Consider the following 19,754-nt stretch of genomic DNA (forward strand, 5'->3'; position numbering starts at 1 on the left):
CACACTTTACAAGCACACAGCACAATGGAATCATAATGGCATGCACAAAAAACAAAGAACAGGCCAACTACACCAGCACAATTGGGAGGGGGCATCTGTGACACCCAGGGAAGGACAGTGTACTGGGACATGTATCACATCCAACAGGCCCCTCAGGCAACATGTGCACAGGAGATGGCCCTACATGGGTCTCAGGGACAAACAATGCTAAACCCAAATGTCATGCACATCTGCACAATGGGGAAGAGCAGGTCAACAGAGCACATACAACTCCTATTGCATGGGACATACCTCTATAGGAACTAGCTGCAAGGGACACACACTTAAATGGATACTTGCACAGGTAAATGCAAACATAGCTAGCACAAGTTAACACACTCCATGTCTGTGCAAAAAAAAATCCAACTTACATACATCACATGACTACATAAGCCATATCAGGTGGAGAAGACTACCACCATACATTACCACATTGGACCACACAAATATAAATATTTACCATACCAATCAGTAAACATTACCATGGCACCACCATTGCATTTACACACTCATACCCATACACAGAACAAATGCTCTTCTTTTGGGGGACACCAGCACTGCCCACAAACTCACATACTACTAACAACAGCCCCTGGAGCAGCAAGCAGGCTCAAACACACACAACAGGAAGCATACAATACAAGTCAATCAGGTACAACATCAAGGTAGAATGGGAATTGCAGGCATTCCAAAATAAACAGATGTTTGAGATTAATTCAATAGAAGAAATATAAAAGTCCAAAGGCCATTGGCCAGTCCATATATATGGTCCCAACGTACCACAGTCTTGTGCCAAAACTTGCCTCCTAACTGCCAGGGAACCTCCACAGGAAGGGGCATCAAGGGGGCGGGCAGGCACCTCAGGGATTATCCGGGATGGGGATCAGATTTTGGGGGGTGGGTTGGGTTTTCAGCTTGGGAGAGGTAGTCTTCTTCTTGGGAGGGGTGGGCTTCTTCCTCAGGTAGAAAGGGATGGCTTCTTGAGGGGGACAGGGGAGGTCTTGGAGGTGGAGGGGAATGGCCTGGGAGCTGGGTGAGGTCCTTCTGGGATGGGGGTCAGGCCAAAGGTCAAGTGTCAAAAATAGGTTCTCTAGTTGGCAGTTAGTTTGCACTCTGTCCAAGCAGGGACACTCACTTTAGTCAGGGCAATGAGATAACCACTTAAGATAACCCCTGCTCATCCCCTTGATAGCTTGGCACAAGCAGTCAGACGTATCTAAAAGGCAATGTGTAAAGTGTTTGTATCAAATACAGTAATACAGTGAAACACTACAAAATAGACACCACACCAGTTTAGAAAAATAGCCAATATTTATCTAAATCAAACAAGACAAAAATCCAACGTACACAAGTAAACTTATGAATTTTTAAATTAGAAAGAGTATAACTCCATAGAAAACAATGGATGCGTGGATGTCACAGAAAGTACCTGGTTTGCGTAAAAAATAAAGCTGCATGGACAAGCGTGCATCGGAAAACTCAGCGTTGCGTCGATTCCTTACTCGCAAGTGAGCTTGTGTGTTGTTTCTTTTCTGGTCGGGTAGGTGATGCGTCAGTTTTCTCTCCGCAAGAGAGTGGTGTGTCGATTTCTAGATGGGCACCTCGAATCCCGGCTGGTTCACATTGATATTGACGCCCAACGAGGATGTGTGCGTAATCCGATTGCACGATGTTTAGGAACCGCGTTGCATGGGGTTGCGTTGTTTGCAGCAGCCACAAGCAGGTATTGCATCGTTTATCCAGCCGCAATGCATGTGATGCCTTGATTTCCCAGCCACAATGCAGGTGGTGCATGTACTTTCAGCTTTGATGCAGGTGGTGTGTCATTTTTACAGCCGCGTTGCAGGTGGTGCATCAAAATGTTCCCTGCACAGCTCCTGTGCATGGATTTCCACCTTGGTGCCACCAGTTTCACCTTTCAAGGGCCCAGGGACTGGAATGGGCACCACTTGGCAGGGCAGGAGTCTCAGCAGAGAGCCCAGGTGCTGGCAGAGATAGTCTTTGATGGCCCTGAGACTTCAAAACAGGAGGCAAGCTCAGTCCAAGCCCTTGGAGACACTTCACAAGTAGGAATATACCACAAAGTCCAGTCTTTGACCACTGTAAGGCAGAAGGAGCAACTGCAGGCCAACCCAGCAAAGCACAGTAACAGGCAAAGGGGCAGTACTCCTCCTCCAGCTCTTCTTCTTTGCAGAGGTTCCTCTTGAGTCCAAAAGTAATCTAAAAATCTGGTGCTTTGGGTCCACTACTTATATCCCTTTCTGCCTTTGAGGTAGGCAAACTTCAAAGGAAAGTCTCTGTTGTTCACAAGATCTTGCCTTGCACAGGCCTGGCCCCAGACACACACCGGGGTTGGAGACTGCATTGTCTGAGGGCAGGCACAGCCCAATCAGCTGTAAGTATCAGCTCCTCCCTCCACTCTAGGCCAGATGACCCATCGGTATATGCAGTTTACAGCCATGCTCCCTGTGTGTCACTGTTTAGAGGGAATTCACAACAGCCCAACTTTCAGTCTGTCCCAGACAGGGAGCACACAGGGAGGCAGAGTCACAGAATTGTTTAAGCAAGAAAATGCCCACTTTCTATAAGTGGCATTTTCGGCTGACAATCTAAAAAACAACTTTACCAAAAGTTTTTTTTTTTTTATTATGAGGTCAGAGACATTAAACTCCATATCCCTCCCAAAAAGTAACTTCATTTAAAAGTTATTTAAAGGCAGCCCCCATGTTAACCTATGAGAGAGATAGGCCTTGCAACAGTGAAAACCTAAATGGTCAGTATTTCACTGTCAAGACAGGTAAAACGTATCAGTGTATGTCCTTCCTTTAACATGCTCTGCACCCTGCCCATGGGGCTACCTACGGGTACCTTACATATATAAAAAGGGAAGGTTTGGGCCTGGCCAGTGGGTACCCTTGCCAGGTCAAATTGGCAGTTTAAATCTGCACACACAGACACTGTAGTGGCAGGTCTGAGCCAGGTTTACAGGGCTACTCATATGGGTGGCACAATCAATGCTGCAGGCCCACTAGTAGCATTTGATTTACAGGCCCAGGGCACCTCTAGTGTACTTTGCTAGGCACTTACTAGTAAATCAAAAATGGCAATCATGGAAAAGCCAATTACACATACAACTTATGCAAGGAGCACTTGCACTTTAGGACTGGTAAGCAGTTGTTAAGTGCCCAGACTAAAACAAAGTCCAGCAAAAACCAGCAAAAACAAAGTCCAGCACACAATCAAAACATAGGAAGCAGAGACAAAAAAGGCAGGGGAGACCACAGTAAGGATGCTGGATCTAGCACGCGACCCCCTTCAGCTAAAAGTGGAGAGAACTACCCAACCTCATGGGCGTTCTCATCACTAAGGCAGAAGAATCTGGACAGCCCATCAGCATTTGTGTGTTCTGTACCAGAGTGGTGTTCCACCATAAAGTCCATTCTCTGTAGGGTAATAGACCACCTAAACAGTTTTGGGTTCTCACCCCTCATCTGCATTAACCATCCGAGGGGCATGTGGTCTGTCTGATCCCAGAAGTGAGCCTCAAACAAGTAGGGTCTTAGCTTCTTCAGTGCCTAGACCACAGAAATAGCTTGTCGCTCAATTGCACTCCACCTACATTCCTGTAGAAGTAACCTTCTACTAATGAAGCCTCCAGTCTGGTCCAGGCCCTCTTCATTTAGCTGTGCAAGAACTGCTCCCACACTATGCCACTGACACGTCAGTCTGCATGACAAACTCCTTGGAGAAGTCAGGTGCCTTCAGCATGGGCGCTGTGCACATGGCTGCCTTATGGGCATCATAAGCGGTCTGGCCTCAGTCCAGATCACCTTTTTGGGTTGCTTCGTGGAGGTTAACTCAGTCAAGGGAGCAACAATAGTGCCATCCCTCTTGACACCCCTCATGTAGTATCCTCTGAGGCCTAGAAAGGCTCTCACCTTTGTCTGGGTCTTGGGAGGCTCACTAATCAGAATGGTGTCAATCTTTGGTTGTAGGGGAGCCACCTGGCCACTCCCCACCTGGTGTCCCAAGTACACCACAGAAACATGTCACATTTGGCACTTACTAGCCTTACAAGTGAGGCCTGCCTTCTGAAGAGCCTTCAACACTTTGCAGAGTATGACCACCAATGTTAGAAATGGGGTGTCTGGTTGGCAGTCAGTTTGCACTCTGTCCAAGCAGGGACCTTCACTCTAGTCAGGGTAATGGAGATACACACTTAAGATAACCCCTGCTCACCCCTTGATAGCTTGGCATAAGCAGCCAGGCTTATCTCAAAGGCACTGTGTAAAGTATTTGTACCAAAACCACCCAGTAATACAGTGGAAACACTACAAAATAGATACCAATGTAGTGACCAAAAATAATATACTTTTTATATACTTACGCAGGTGCTCGAGTGCTAACAAATAACCTAAAGTTAATGCTGCCTGAGATTTTCATTAATGGTCACAATAGTCCACTATAGTAACCTAAACCCATCAGGCCAATGCTAATCCATTGGCCCCTATCCGTGCTCTATTGATGTATACTCCCACTAAACTGGGGTATGCCTGCTGGAATGTCTGCTATCCCTCATCCGCACATCGGGAGTTGGCCATCTTGGAAGTGAAACGTACTTAAAGGAAAAATATGTTCTCAGCAGAGTGAAGGGTCCATCATGTTAGCGTGATTACACCAACAGATATTCAAACATTGTACCTGTGATCAAAATGAGGTATAAAATCAAAGTATTAAAAACACAGTACAAAAACATCCAAATGCCCTCTGAAGGTCATACTACAAAAGTAGTTTATTGGTAGAGATCAATTATAACAGCAGAATTTTTCAATGCACCTCCCTTATGTACAAAAGTACAATTGCATTATCCATAACGCTTAAAATAATATACAAACAAATAGGAGGAACGATAAATTGGTTGTAACACATAACTATTATGGATATGAACATTCCTATCATTGGTCAAGTGTAAAGACTCTTATTCCATACCACAAAAGTTCAGGAAATCAATGCCCATATCTCATCTAGATCATTGAGCCCATTGTTCGCTGTTCTAAACTTTTCAATCAGTTGGCCTCATGAAGATTAAGGGTCTGCTGGACCCGTGCACCTCCAACGTTTTTGCAACTACAAACATCAAGGACCAATAAATATCATTTTCTGCATGACCCATGTCTTTATAATGATAACTAGGGGAACCCCAAGTGTAGTACACTGAATCTTCAATCTATTTTTTCAATATAACTGTTTTAATCATTTGAGTTGTTTGAAAAATGTAAGCCAACCATCATGGACATAGAATGCAATATATAAAATTCCACTGCGGAGTTTGCAGAATTTGGCAAGTTTGCATTCCGCGGAGAACGCACAGTTACCGATATGCTCCACATTCCGCAACATAGCAGAATTTGTTTCAGTTTTTCCCCCCGTTGCACGTGCTTTCTATCATTTCGCAGCATGCCTTATTGGACATAGGTGAGCTCGAGTGAGCGTGATCGACTGCTGCTGCAACCTGGCAAATCTGAAGCAGTTAAAATCTACAACATTGAGTGAAAAATCTTCTCTAATTGACCGTTCAAGTTGATATTGTTGTGCGAGTAGTATTACTTTTTATTTCCCTTCTTCTTTGTTCTGGTGTCTATTCCGCCTTGCTGGTTGTTTTTTGACCATGTGGCTGGTGGCCATTTTGTGTGGGCAGCCAGTGTGCTTTAGATCTGCATGTGTTCTTCTTTGTCGTGGTGTCCATGCCTCCCATCTAGTTGTTGTATGACCATGTAGCTGGTGGCCTTTTTGTGTAGGCAACCAGTGTGCTTTAGGCCTGCATGCGTTCTTCTTTGTTGTGGTGGCCATGCCTCCTTGCTGGTTGTTGTTTCAACAATTGACTGGTGGCTATTTTCTGTAGGCAGTCAGTGTGCTTTAGGCCTGCATGTATTCTTCTTTGTTGTGGTGGCCATGCCTCCTTGCTGGTTGTTGTTTGACCATGTGGCTGGCGGCCATTTTGTGCGTTATTCAGGCCTAGTAGTTCAATGTGTCAGGAATAAGGCTGTGCGCAGTCCAGGTCCCACCCGAAACTCCGCTGTGCAGATTTGTGGCGCTTTATGCTCACCACTTGTCATCCCCGCTTGTTCCAAAAGTGGCCATCAGCGTTGTCTGCCCTGTGGTAAAGCTCATGTAGCTGCAGGTTCAGGACATTGGTGGACAAGATGCACTTATCAGTGCTATCCTGTGAAGGGACTACAATTCCCATGTTTTTAGAGGCAGCAGCCATCTTGGGGTGTGGCAGGCCTATAAAGCCCAGCCACACCCAAGCATGTTGCTCACTATTTTGAAGACTTCGATGCAGTCAGACCCCGTGGGGGTTTCCTCTGAAGAAGAGCAGAATTCCTGCAGAGCAGATTTGAAGTAACTCAAAGTATCCTGTTTCCATGGTGAATTCAGATACGAGTAGGTCGTACTCGTAGCAGTAAGGTCTTGATGAGCCCAATCTAGAAGGGAGTTATTACTTCCAAAGGTAAAGCACCCCCTTAGCATAATGAGCAAAGCGTTTCAGACCGCATTGGTAAAGCACCCCGGGCACGACATTCAAAACGATTCAGTTCACAGGAGTAAAGCGCACTTGCGTCGATATTCACAGCGCTTCAGTTCACAGGAGTAAAGTGCATTTGCCTCGATATTCAAAGCGCTTCAGTTCACAGGAGTAAAGCACATTTGCCTCAATATTCAAAGCGCTTCAGTTCACAGGAGTAAAGCGCACTTGCCTCGATATTCAAAGCGCTTCAGTTCACAGGAGTAAAGCGCACTTGTCTCGATATTCAAAGCGCTTCAGTTCACAGGAGTAAGGCGCCCTCGACACAGCATTCAAAGTGCTTTAGTTCACAGAAAGTAAAGCACCCTTGGCACAGTAATCAAAGCGCTTCAGTTCACATGAGTAAAGCGCCCTTTGTCAAATAATCAAAGCACTTCAGTTTTAATGAGTAAAACTTTCAGGCCTAGATGGCAATTGTGAAAATGTTTCAAAGATAAGCAAATTACAGTTTCATTGTTTTTGGAAGCATAATATGTGAGATACATATTTAAGTCTTTGATGATATGTGAGATATATATATTTAAGTTTTTGCGAATTTCTAGACTGAGATCAAATGTTTTATGTTTATGAATGCATAGTAGTTGCATGATTGATATTCAGAGTATGTCCATAGTCCAAGGCTCTTGCCTTCTCAAGGTTCAGCGGTCTCAGTTCATTTCTTGTTTCATGATTCAAAAAAGGGGCAATGCCCAATTCATAAAGGGTCTCAATCTGATATTACGGAGACGCCTTTTTTCAAGAATCTATTGGCGAGTTACATTGTTATGAATGAGTATATGCATACTTGTTCTAACCTTTTCCTTTCAGATCTCTCTCTCTGCAGTTCCCTACCCTAATTCCCTTCCCCCTGCCTGGCTTCATCATTACTCTGTGCTATAATAGCTCTCTGAGTTGGTGACGCCGGGAGGTGGGCCTTTTTGTTTGTCAATGTGCAAATCCCGAGGAAAAGGCACTGTGACAGAATAGTGAGCCCACAAATTTATACTTTCCTCTTGGTCTGTACTTGAGCTGCACAAAAATGGCCACCTTAGACACCCTTATGCAAGCACTTGCTCAGATGCAAAGGGATTTGACAGACTCAAAAAATGTTACAGCTAATTTAGTTAGTAAAGTAACCGAGTTACAGAGTAAGGTGGATGGTTCTGATTCTGAGTCTCGTCCTACGCTTTCCACACCTACTAACATAGCTGTGAACGTGCCGACACAGATTCCTCTAGCTGCACCAGAAAGGTTTTCAGGGGACCCCAATAAGGTTCAAATTTTTCTCACACCAGTGGAGTTACATTTTACATGTCATCCCAGTGCAATCTAGAATTGCATTTCTGATATCATATCTGAATGGTTATGCAGCTACTTGGGCAGTGCCATTAGTTCGATTAGACAGTCCCCTTTTATATAATTGGTGTCGTTTTATAGAAGAATTTGTAAAGGTATTTGATAGATGCGCAATAACTATGTCTGCAGACAAAGAGTTACTAGAATTTCGCCAAGGAAATAAAGACTTGATAACGTATTTGTCACACTTCAATCGGTTAGTAGTGGAAACGGCTTGGCCTGAGGAAAAAAGCTCAGCAGTACTTTATCAAGGGCTAAAAGATGAACTAAAAGATGTATTGGCCCAAGTTGAACCTCAACCAGAAACTTTCACTGATTTAATGAATCTAACCCTACGGTTAGATCATAGACTCTCTGAAAGAAAAGGAGGAAGGAAAAAATGGGAAAAAAACTAACTGGTGAATGGAAAGGCCCAGACACCTTCAAGTGTCCTCAGATTCTATGATAGAACCGATGGATATCGGAACTGTTCGCCCATCTTTGACCAAAGAGGAAAAAGATATGCAACAGAGAAATGGTCAGTGTCTGTATTGTGGAAAAAAGGGTAATTTCATAAAAGAATGTCAAAAGAAACCCAAAGGTAAAATTGATCCAACATTTATAACAAAGAAAATGATAGCGGTTGCTTTGGAAGACTCACAGGAAAACTAAAGTGCTCAAGAAAAAATGAAGGGGACCTCTTGGGCAAATTAACAATCCCTTCAGTGTGCTCATGCACAAATCGTTATGTCAAACATTTTCGAATTTTAGTACAAATGACTGTGCAGGGAAAAAGACATAGGGGGTCATTCTGACCCTGGCGGTCTTGGACCGCCAGGGCAAGAATGACAGAAGCACCGCCAACAGGCTGGTGGTGCTTCATTCCCTATTCCGACCGCGGCGGTAAAGCCGCGGTCGCACCGCCGGGGCCGGCGGTGTCCCGCCGATTTCCCCCCAGCGGTGATAATCCGCCAGGGCAGCGCTGCAAGCAGCGCTGCCCTGGGGATTATGACCCCCTTACCGCCAGCCTGTTTCTGGCGGTTTACACCGCCAGGAAGAGGCTGGCGGTAAGGGGTGTCCTGGGGCCCCTGGGGGCCCCTGCACTGCCCATGCCACTGGCATGGGCAGTGCAGCGGCCCCCTAACAGGTCCTTGGCCTGCTTTTCACTGTCTGCAAGGCAGACAGTGAAAAGCGCGACGGGTGCAACTGCACCCGTTGCACGGCCGCAACACCGCCGGATCCATTAGGAGCCGGCTCCTGTGTTGCGGCCTCATTCCCGCTGGGCTGGCGGGAATGTTGGAATGGGGGCCGTGTTATTGCGGCCGCCTGGGTTAGAATCTCCCCCATAATGTACAAGTTCTAATTGATTCAGGGGCAACAGGAAATTTTGTGGATCAACAAACTTCACTAGACTTACATATACCCAGTGTTAAGAAAAAGATTCCCGAAGTCGTTTATGCAGTTGATGGCAGTGAATTGGCAGGAGGCCCCGTTACTAAACAAATCTCAAGAATACAAATGATTTGCAATGATGATGAGAATCAGAACCACTGTGAGATCATTCGCTTCGATATAATCCAAGCACCCCAATATGGTTTCATCCTAGGAATGCTGTGGTTAATGTTACACAACCCATGCATCGACAGGCGCAACCAGGTTTTGCGTTTTTCTTCTTCCTCTTGTGCAAAAAGATGTTTTCAACCAAGATGAAACAAAGAAGGAAATCTTCAACACTCTATTGCTACTGCAGTTGAGAAGGAAATTGATCTGCCATCCCAGTATTCAGAATATACTGACGTTTTCAGTGAAAAGAAAGCGAGTTCTTTACCACCTCACAGGCCGTACGAGTGTCAGATCAACCTGGTACCAAATTGTAGAATCTATGCATTATCAGAGAAAGAAAATCAAGTCCTACGAGAATACCTTGATCAATGTTTGGCGATTTGAGGCCTTGTATTGACTTTAGAGCGATAAATAAGATCACAGTTAAAAATAAATATCCACTGCCTCTAATACCAGTCTTGTTAGACCAGGTAAAATCTGCCGTTATCTATACCAAACTTGACTTACGAGGTGCTTATCACCTAGTTCGAATTCGAGAGGGAGATGAGTGGAAAACGGCTTTCAAGAATCGTTATGGTCTCTTTGAGTATATAGTGATGCCAATAAGTCTATATAATGCCCGAGCAGCCTTTCAATTTTTTCTAAACGATGTTCTGAGAGAATATCTAGACATCTTTGTCATTTTTTATATAGACGACATATTGATTTATTCAAACTCTAAAGAAATACATGAAGAACATGTAAAAAAGGTGTTACAAGCCCTACAAAAACATAATTTGTTCTGCAGATTAACTAAATGCGAATTCCATACCAAAGAAGTTGAATTTCTAGGAGTCATTTTAACACCTGATGGCATGCAAATGACAAAAGAAAAATTCAAGCTGTATCCGAATGGCCCACACCAAAATCAGTATGTGATGTTCAATGTTTTTTGGGTTTTGCAAATTTTTATCGACGCTTCATCCATCACTGCTCCCAAAAGGTGGCACCAATCACCAAATTGCTAAGGAAAAAGTCTGTCTTCAACTGGTCCCAAGAGACAGAGGAAGCCTTTCAAAATTTAAAAAAGGCCTTTACTACAGCTCCCATCCTAGCTCACCCCAATGTGGAGGAACCATTCATTGTGGAAGTTGATGCATCCGATGTTGCTGTTGGAGCCATCCTTTCCCAACGTCATCGAGAAACGGGACAGTTGCACCCCATAGCATATGCGTCAAAAAAATTGAATGAAGCGGAACAGAATTACACCATAGCCGAAAAGGAATTACTAGCAATTCGAAATGCTTTCAAAGAGTGGAGACATTATCTGTTGGGAGCAAAACACACCATAACTGTGTATTCTGATAATAGAAATTTGCAATTTATGAGTTCTGCCAGACTACTAACTCCCAGACAACTGAGATGGATGCTATTCTTTGCAGAATTTGATTTCATAGTGACTTTTAGACCAGGAGTAGATAATCGTAAAGCCGATGCATTGTCTAGGCAAGATTCTTCGATCACACATACCAAACAAAAACCCATGCCTATTATAACGCCTTCAAAAGTGTTGTACTTGATAGCAGCCGTATAATTCTTTGATCTCATTTGCAATAATTTTCATATCACCAAGTGGCAAGAGTGGTTACAATAAGACACCAAAAGGTCCATTCAGCAAGGTTTACCTCCACAAGAATCTCGAGTATTCCTGCCTACTGAGGAGTTAAGAGAAACAGCTTTTCATTGGTTACATAGTCATCCTCTGGCGGGTCATCCAGGACCTCAAAAAACAATAGAACTCATGAAGAGGTATTTTTGGTGGCCTACATTTGTTCACGATCTTAAGCAAATGCTACAATCATGTGAAGTATGTGCAAGATGCAGAAACGAACATAGCAAGCCCAAAGGTCTACTGATACCTCTAACTGTTCCCAATCATCCATGGGAACATATCTCAATGGATTTTATTACTGGTCTTCCTCAAATAAAGCAATATACAATTATTTTAGTGGTGGTGGGCAGCCTTACTAAATATGCTCATTTCATTGCTTGTAAAGGGCTCCCAACCTCAGACACCTTAGCAACTATCATCTTAAAAAACATTGTTCGCCTTCATGGGCTTCCAATAGTCATCCTCTCTGATAGAGAAACACAATTTTCTGCATGTTTTTGGCAACAATGGTGCAAGGCTTTACAAATTGATTCAACCTTATCTACTAGTTATCATCCACAAACGGATGGTCAAACAGAGAGACTAAACCAAACTTTGAAACAATACTTACAATGTTATACAACAAAGTCTCCTAAAAACTGGCTGGATCTTTTGTGGCTTGCAGAAGTGGCTTATAATAACTCTCATCACTCTTCAATAAATTCAACTCCTTTCTATGGTTTATATGGGCGTCATCCGCACATTTTGCCAGCTACATGACATGTTTCTACTCAAACCACTCCAGCAGTCATGGACATGCTAACACACATGAAAAAGGTGCATTCACAATTGCAAACTAATCTTCATCAAGCAAAGAAAAAACATAAAATGCAGTATGACAAAAAACACTAGCCTGGTTCTCAATATACAGACAAAGATAGAGTTTGGTTATCCACAAAAATCTTTTTATTAAAAAATAAAAATATGTTCCATCCAAGATTCATAGAGCCCTATGAAGTTCTACAACAAGTAAACCCAGTAACATCTAAACTAAAATTACCATCATATTTGAAAATTCACCCAGTGTTTCACACTTCGCTTCTTTAACCTGCTTCGCCCTCTAGTGTCACACAACTTGCTCCTCTATTAGTCCAAGGTCATTGGGAGTATGAGGTGCGATCTATTTTAGACTCCAAATATCGGGGGTCTTCTCTTTGGTACTTGGTGTCCTGGAAAGGGTACGGACCGGAAAATGACTCTGGGGAACCTGCAAAAAATGTCTGTGCACCACGTTTGGTGCGACGATTTCATCTCCTCCATCCTGATAAACCGGCCCCTGGACTGCACTTGGGAGAGGGGTGTAATGTCAGGAATAAGGCTGTGCGCGGTCCAGGTCCCACCCGAAACTCCACTGTGAAGATTTGCAGCGCTTTATGCGCACCACTTGTCATCCTCGCTTGTTCCAAAAGTGGCCATCAGCGTTGTCTGCCGTGTGGTAAAGCTCATGTAGCTGCAGGTTCAGGACATTGGTGGACAAGATGCACTTATCAGTGCTATCCTATGAAGATCTACAATTCCCATGTTTTTAGAGGCAGCAGCCATCTTGGGGTGTGGCAGGCCTATAAAGCCCAGCCACACCCAAGCACGTTGCTCACTATTTTGAAGACTTCGATGCAGTCAGACCTCGTGGGGGTTTCCTCTGAAGAAGAGCAGAATTCCTGCAGAGCAGATTTGCAGTAACTCAGAGTATCCTGTTTCCATGGTGAATTCAGATACGAGTAGGTCGTAAGGTAAGCGGTAAGGTCTTGATGAGCCCAATCTAGGAGGGAGTTATTACGTCCAAAGGTAAAGCGCCCCCTTAGCATAACGAGCAAAGCGTTTCAGGCCACATTGGTAAAGCGCCCCGGGCACGACATTCAAAGCGCTTCATTTCACAGGAGTAAAGCGCATTTGCCTCGATATTCAAAGCGCTTCAGTTCACAGGAGTAAAGCACACTTGCCTCGATATTCAAAGTGCTTCAGTTCACAGGAGTAAGGCAGCCTTGACACAGCATTCAAAGTGCTTTAGTTCACAGAAAGTAAAGCACCCTTGGCCCAGTAATCAAAGCGCTTGTCAACATCAGGACAGTGCGCGCTCTACGGGCGAAAAAATGCAAAAACCCAGTCTTCATGCAAGAGCACAATTCATGCATTGTGTTTATATGCAGTATGTTAACTTTTTGCATTGCAGAGTTTAAGCTTGTAAAACACTATTAATGATGTTTGCAATAACTGTTCATTTGCAAGGTATTGCTGCAGGCTTACTGAGTGTGTTGGGGTGTGGTCCCTTTCTAGGACCTTCTAGAAGCTTTCCCTGCAGCATGACTGGGTGTGGTTTGTGGGCTGGGCCAGACTCTATATGAGGGAGCCAGCCCAGCTCCACGTGCTCACTATGCAGAGGTCCCGGTGCAGAGCAGCAGCAACTTCCTGCGCTCCTGTTCCGGAGGCCTACCTTCATGTTCCAGACCTGCCCCTCATTATATTGGTGATCCTTCAGCAGGGAGGTAAGGCAGAGGTCGGGCTGGGCCCCTGACTCCGTTCTCAAAGACTTTCGAGTTCTTGGGCCTAGTTGTGAAACTTTCAGAGTGCGCAATCGTTTCATGGCATTTGCATATTCTTGTTCGAATCGGCAGAGTGCGCGATTCATTCCCAGCATGTAAGCCTTGACATTCAGATCAGCAACAGTGTGCGTGATCATTTCATGGCATTTGCATATTCTTGTTCGAATCGGCAGAGTGCGCAATTCATTCCTAGCATGTAAACCTTGACGTTCAGATCGGCAGCAGTGTGCGCAATCATTTCATGGCATTTGCATATTCTTGCTTGAATCGGCAGAGTGCATGATTCATTCCCAGCATGTAAACCTTGACGTTCAGATCGGCAGCAGTGTGCGTGATCATTTCATGGCATTTGCATATTCTTGCTCAAATCGGCAGAGTGCGCTATTCATTCCCAGCATGTAAACCTTGACGTTCAGATCGGCAGCAGTGAGCGCGATCATTTCATGGCATTTGCATATTCTTGCTCATATTGGCAGTGTGCGTGATTCATTCCCAGCATGTAAGCCTTGACGTTCAGATCGGCAACAGTGTGCGCAATCATTTCATGGCATTTGCATATTCTTGTTCAAATCGGCAGAGTGCGTGATTCATTCCCAGCATGTAAACCTTGACGTTCAGATCAGCAACAGTGTGCGCGATCATTTCATGGCATTTGCATATTCTTGTTCGAATCGGCAGCGTGCGCGATTCATTTCCAGCATGTAAACCTTGACGTTCAGAACGGCAGCAGTGTGCGTGATCATTTCATGGCAATTGCATATTCTTGCTCGAATCAGCAGTGTGCGCGATTCATTCCTAGCATGTAAACCTTGGCATTCAGATCGGCAACAGTGTGCACGATCATTTCATGGCATTTACATATTCTTGTTCGAATCGGCAACAGTGTGCATGATTCAACCCTGGCATAAAGCGCTTGGTTCTTAGTTCAACAGTGTGCGCGATCATTTCATGGGATAGAAAACATTGGTGTGTTGTGTTTGTTGAGGTGCACACATTTATCCTGAGCTTTTAGACTTTCTGTGAAGATACTTAATTCAAAGTGCAACATTCTTTGTGAATATTAAGTCCCTAGTACAATTCCTTTTGTTTCCAGGGAATGTTTCAGATAGCCTTTGTCCTCATGTAAAAATGCAATGTTTGTTCTGCAACATTATTCTAGAAGGTTCTTGTATTCTAGACAGTATGTGATATTTCATGAAAAGCTCATATGAAACATTGTATTAACCCATTCTTGATTTTTCTTGAGGTCTAGTTATAGTCATTTCTTAGGTTATCCATGGTTACAGTATGAGAACTCTTAGAACCATAGTCTATTGAAAGTCAATGTGATTATATCTTGATATTTTGTTGTTTAACCTCTTGCTTCCTACAGGTCTCCTTCCCAGCTGTTCCCTACCTAATCCCCTTTTCCCCCACTTGGACTCTCTCAGGCTCTGTGGTATTTCTATCGGAGCTTTGGAGCTGTCTAGTGGTAGACATGTTGGGAACGTGCACAGGCCCCGAGGAACTGGTCTCCCTGACAGCGCTTCAGTTCACATGAGTAAAGCGCCCTTGGTCAAATAATCAAAGCACTTCAGTTTTCATAAGTAAAACTTTCAGGCCTAGATGGCAATTGTGAAAATGTTTCAAAGATAAGCAGATCACAGTTTCATTGTTTTTGGAAGCATAATATGTGAGATACATATTTAAGTCTTTGATGATATGTGAGATATATATATATATTTAAGTTTTTGCAAATTTCTAGACTGAGATCAAACGTTTTATGTTTATGAATGCATAGTAGTTGCATGATTGATATTCAGAGTATGTCCATAGTCCAAGGCTCTTGCCTTCTCAAGGTTCAGAGGTCTCAGTTCATTTCTTGTTTCATGATTAAAAAAAAGGGGTATACCCAATTCATAAAGTGTCTCAATCTGATATTACGGAGAGGCCTTTATTCAAGAATCTATTGGCGAGTTACATTGTTATGAATTAGTATATGCATATTTGTTCTAACCTTTTACTTTCAGATCTCTCTCCCTGCAGTTCCCCACCCTAATTCCCTTCCCTCCGCCTGGCTTCATCATAACTCTGTGCTATAATAGTTCTCTGAGTTGGTGACGCTGGGAGGTGGGCCTTTTTGTTCGGCAACGTGCAGATCCCAAGGAAAGGGCACCGCGACACAATGCTTATAACAAAATTTACTGTATGAGCAATTTTTTAAATATTTTAATATAAACTTTTCTTTTGCATTTTTCACCTCCACCACTCCTTTCCTCACAAATCCCTGCGGTTTTTCGTGTTAGTCCCCTTCCCCTAGTTCATCAGCAATTAAAATGTATCTTTAAAAAATGTTATCCTTTTTTTCTAATTTTTTTCACAACTTTTATTTTATTTAAATTCATAATATCAGTCTAATAATAATAATATTTCAATATTTTTGTAATTTGTTTCTTGCTTTTTGATTTTTAAAAATAAATTACAATGTATTTTTTTCTTTTAAATGTTCTTATCCTATTTTCCACATTAGCCCCATGTCTGCCATAAGCGTACATTTGCACTACATTACATAACATTACATTATTCAAGGATTATGAGTGCTGCATGCCAACATGATGCAGACAGATAAAGCTAACAGTTACATTCTGTATGTTGTACCTGTTGCTCTTTCTTATCCTTCATAACTGTACGTGATAATGAAAGTTAATGTTGGTGTGTTGTTTTTATGCATGGATACACTGTATTTCATAATTATTTATAAGTTTATTTGAGTAACCATTCTATGATATTGTTTGTTTCTACTACTAATGCAACTGCAACAACAATGCCACATTTCACTGATCCTTCCTGCATGTTTGCTTTTAGGTGCTTGAAGAGAAAAAGACCCACAGTACTGCCAGACAGACGTTCTGTGCTTGATGTGACACGTGACCACACTCACGACCACACAGACACCACTTCGGCTTGTGACGCTAAGTGCTACTGCCAAGTTACAGCTTCAAGGTGGCCCCAAAGAAAGCTGCTACCAAGAAAGCGGCCAGTGATCAGAAGGAACTTCCTACCACTGGTATGTCACCCCAGACCTTTTTTGGGCAAAGACGTCTGCCTGCCGCACCAGCCTCTGGGGAGCAAGCTGGGAGCACTACTCCCACATCAGTGGCTCTATTCCAAATTACACCCAAACCCACGCTTGGCACAGAGGCAGCCTCTCTAATCACAGGAATGCCGACGAGCAGTGATGTTCAATTAGACTTATCTCTTTCCCAAAGTAATACTCAATCGTAGCCAGAAACTCAGGCCAGTGAACAACAACAGCTGTAGCCAGCAATAGCAGTTGCTTCCAAAGTAGGAGCACATTGGGATGTTGAGGAACCCGAAGAAGGCCGTCTTTCACAAGATCCACTGATCCACTCTTTTCTAGATCTGTGCCATCTTCTTCTTCAAGCCCTCCTGATGATCAAGGCTCCTCTTGGATGCCACCTCAGTCTGAGACATGCCAGGAGAGACAAGAATTGAAAAGGAAGGTTCCTGAAAGCTATAGAGTTATGGATGAGGAGGATGACGAGTCTGATGACAAACCAGTCATCATGGATGGTATCCCAGCCCCAGTAGAGTCAAACATTACCCCATCTTCTCAACCTGCTCTGAGAGATGTGGCACCGATACCACCACCTCCACCAGCTTCCATATTTATAAGGCCCCGGGTGCCTCCTACATCCACAGTCACCTCAGTAGAAGAAGGCACTGCAGAGAGGCAAGCATTATCAAAACAACATCCACCTAGTGCAACTTTTTCAGACATTGGCAGTGGCACCAGTGTTAGAAAGTTTACCTTCACAGTTTGGGACTCCTTTTTCAGTTAATGAAAAGGAGCCAAACATTGCCGTATGCTCCATTTGTTGAGCAAGTGTTAGTGGGGGTAAGCTTGGTCAAACTATGGAACCGGAGGCCAAACAACCCATTTGAGAAAACACCACAATATCTGCTGGGAGGCGCACCTTAGCGGTTAAAAGGAAAAGTCTACAAGTAGTGTTAGTGAATGTGTTGAAAGCAGGGAATTTGATCCGATCATGGAGGAAGTTGAAGGTGAAAAAGAGGGTGACATTTTTGTTACACAAATCAGCCCTGTCCCTAGCAATGCATTCGTATTTTCACCCACATCAGCAACATCACAATGGCACAGGAGGTCTCAGAATCAGGTCAAAACACCAAGGCAAGAGTCTACAGTGGCTGCCCCCCTGAGACACACATTGAGCCTACCACCATCTTCTAAGTCACCTGCATCAGTGGCACCAGCAAAGAAAAAACCCAGGCTACTATCACTGCCATGTTTAGGCAGGTGGAGCAGTACGAACACAACCACCCAATGGCACGTTTGTGCAACAGGAAGCTGGCTAAAATGATAGCCTTTTTCTTTTGTGGAAGGAGTGGATTTTCTAGAATTTGTGGTGGCTATCTGCTCAAAATGGAAGGTTCCCAGCCGAACCTATTTCGCCAGAGTTGCTGTTCCACCACTGCATCATGATGTGCTGGAATTGTTTGGATAAGCTTTGCAGCAGAGTATTGTCCACACAATCTACCTGACGACAGACATGTGGACCAGTTGCCAAGCCACTGATTACATGTGCCTCACTGCACACTAGGGCCCTCATTACAACCCTGGTGGTAAATCCCGCTTACCGCCGTGCAGAAGACTGTCAACATACCGCTGCGGCAGCGGAATTCCGCTACAGGTATTACGACCCACAGCTCAGAATCCGCCACAATACAGACACCCACACAAGTCCTCCACACCAAAGGTCAGTGATAAACTGGCGATAACAAAACCGACACCGTCACGGCAACAAGAATACGCCCACACTATCACGACCCACAGATCAACGCGGCGGTCTTTCAACAGCGGTAATCCATTGGCGGTACACACCGCCGCGCTCAAAATACACACACATATACAAAACACAACCACATTGGACAAATCAAAATACACACACCTGATACACATACACACACCACACCCACACATCCAATCCTATATAAAGAACACACCCACAAGCCCTTACTACCAGAAATTTTAAAGCAGGCCAGAGAGAGACACTACCTAAAACAACACCTGCATCCACAGACACACAACACCATCACTTACACAACATCCACGCACCTCAAACAACACACAACAACACATCCCCTCACACATCACAACACACACCATCTCACACATCACCCACACCACAACATAGCACCTCAACGACACCCCAGGTTCTCTGAGGAGGAGCTCAGGGTCATGGTGGAGGAAATCGTCCGGGTAGAGCCACAGCTATTCAGATCACAGGTGCAGCAGACATCCATTGCAAGGAAGATGGAGCTATGGCGCAGAATTGTCGACGCAGTGGGACAGAATCCAAGAACTAGGGATGACATCAGAAAGAGGTGGAACGACCTACGGGGGAAGGTGCGTTTCGTGGTCTCCAGACACCAGATTGCTGTAAAGAGGACTGGCGGTGGACCCCACCTCCTCCCCCACAACTAACAACATGAAAGGAGCAAGTCTTGGCAATACTGCATCCTGAGGGCCTCGCAGGAGTAGCAGGAGGACTGGACTCTGGTAAGGCAAATCTTTACGACTTTATCCCCCAACCTACCTGCATGCATTCACATACCCCACCCATACACTCACACCCATCACTGTAACAACCCACAGATACCCCACCAACACAACCCACATATCCCAAAAACAAACCCTGCATGTAACACCAATGCATGGACACCCATCACCAAAGCATGTCCACTACAGATACCCACACAGACCCCAAACCAACTATCACACAAGGACCAACGCAAGAATGCAAGCACTGGAGTACAGGGTCACTCACCCATTGCACACGATGGCACACACAGATGCAATAATCATGCCTTTGCACCCCTACAGGACCCCTACCCAACGGTACCGGACAGGAGGTGCCAGACATATCCAGTATCCCCACAAAAGAGACCCACAGTGATGACAGCAGCTCTGCACAACTAGATCAAGATGACCAGCCCGGCC

The sequence above is a fragment of the Pleurodeles waltl genome, chromosome 9, assembly GCF_031143425.1.
Source record: "Pleurodeles waltl isolate 20211129_DDA chromosome 9, aPleWal1.hap1.20221129, whole genome shotgun sequence".
NCBI lineage: Eukaryota > Metazoa > Chordata > Amphibia > Caudata > Salamandridae > Pleurodeles > Pleurodeles waltl.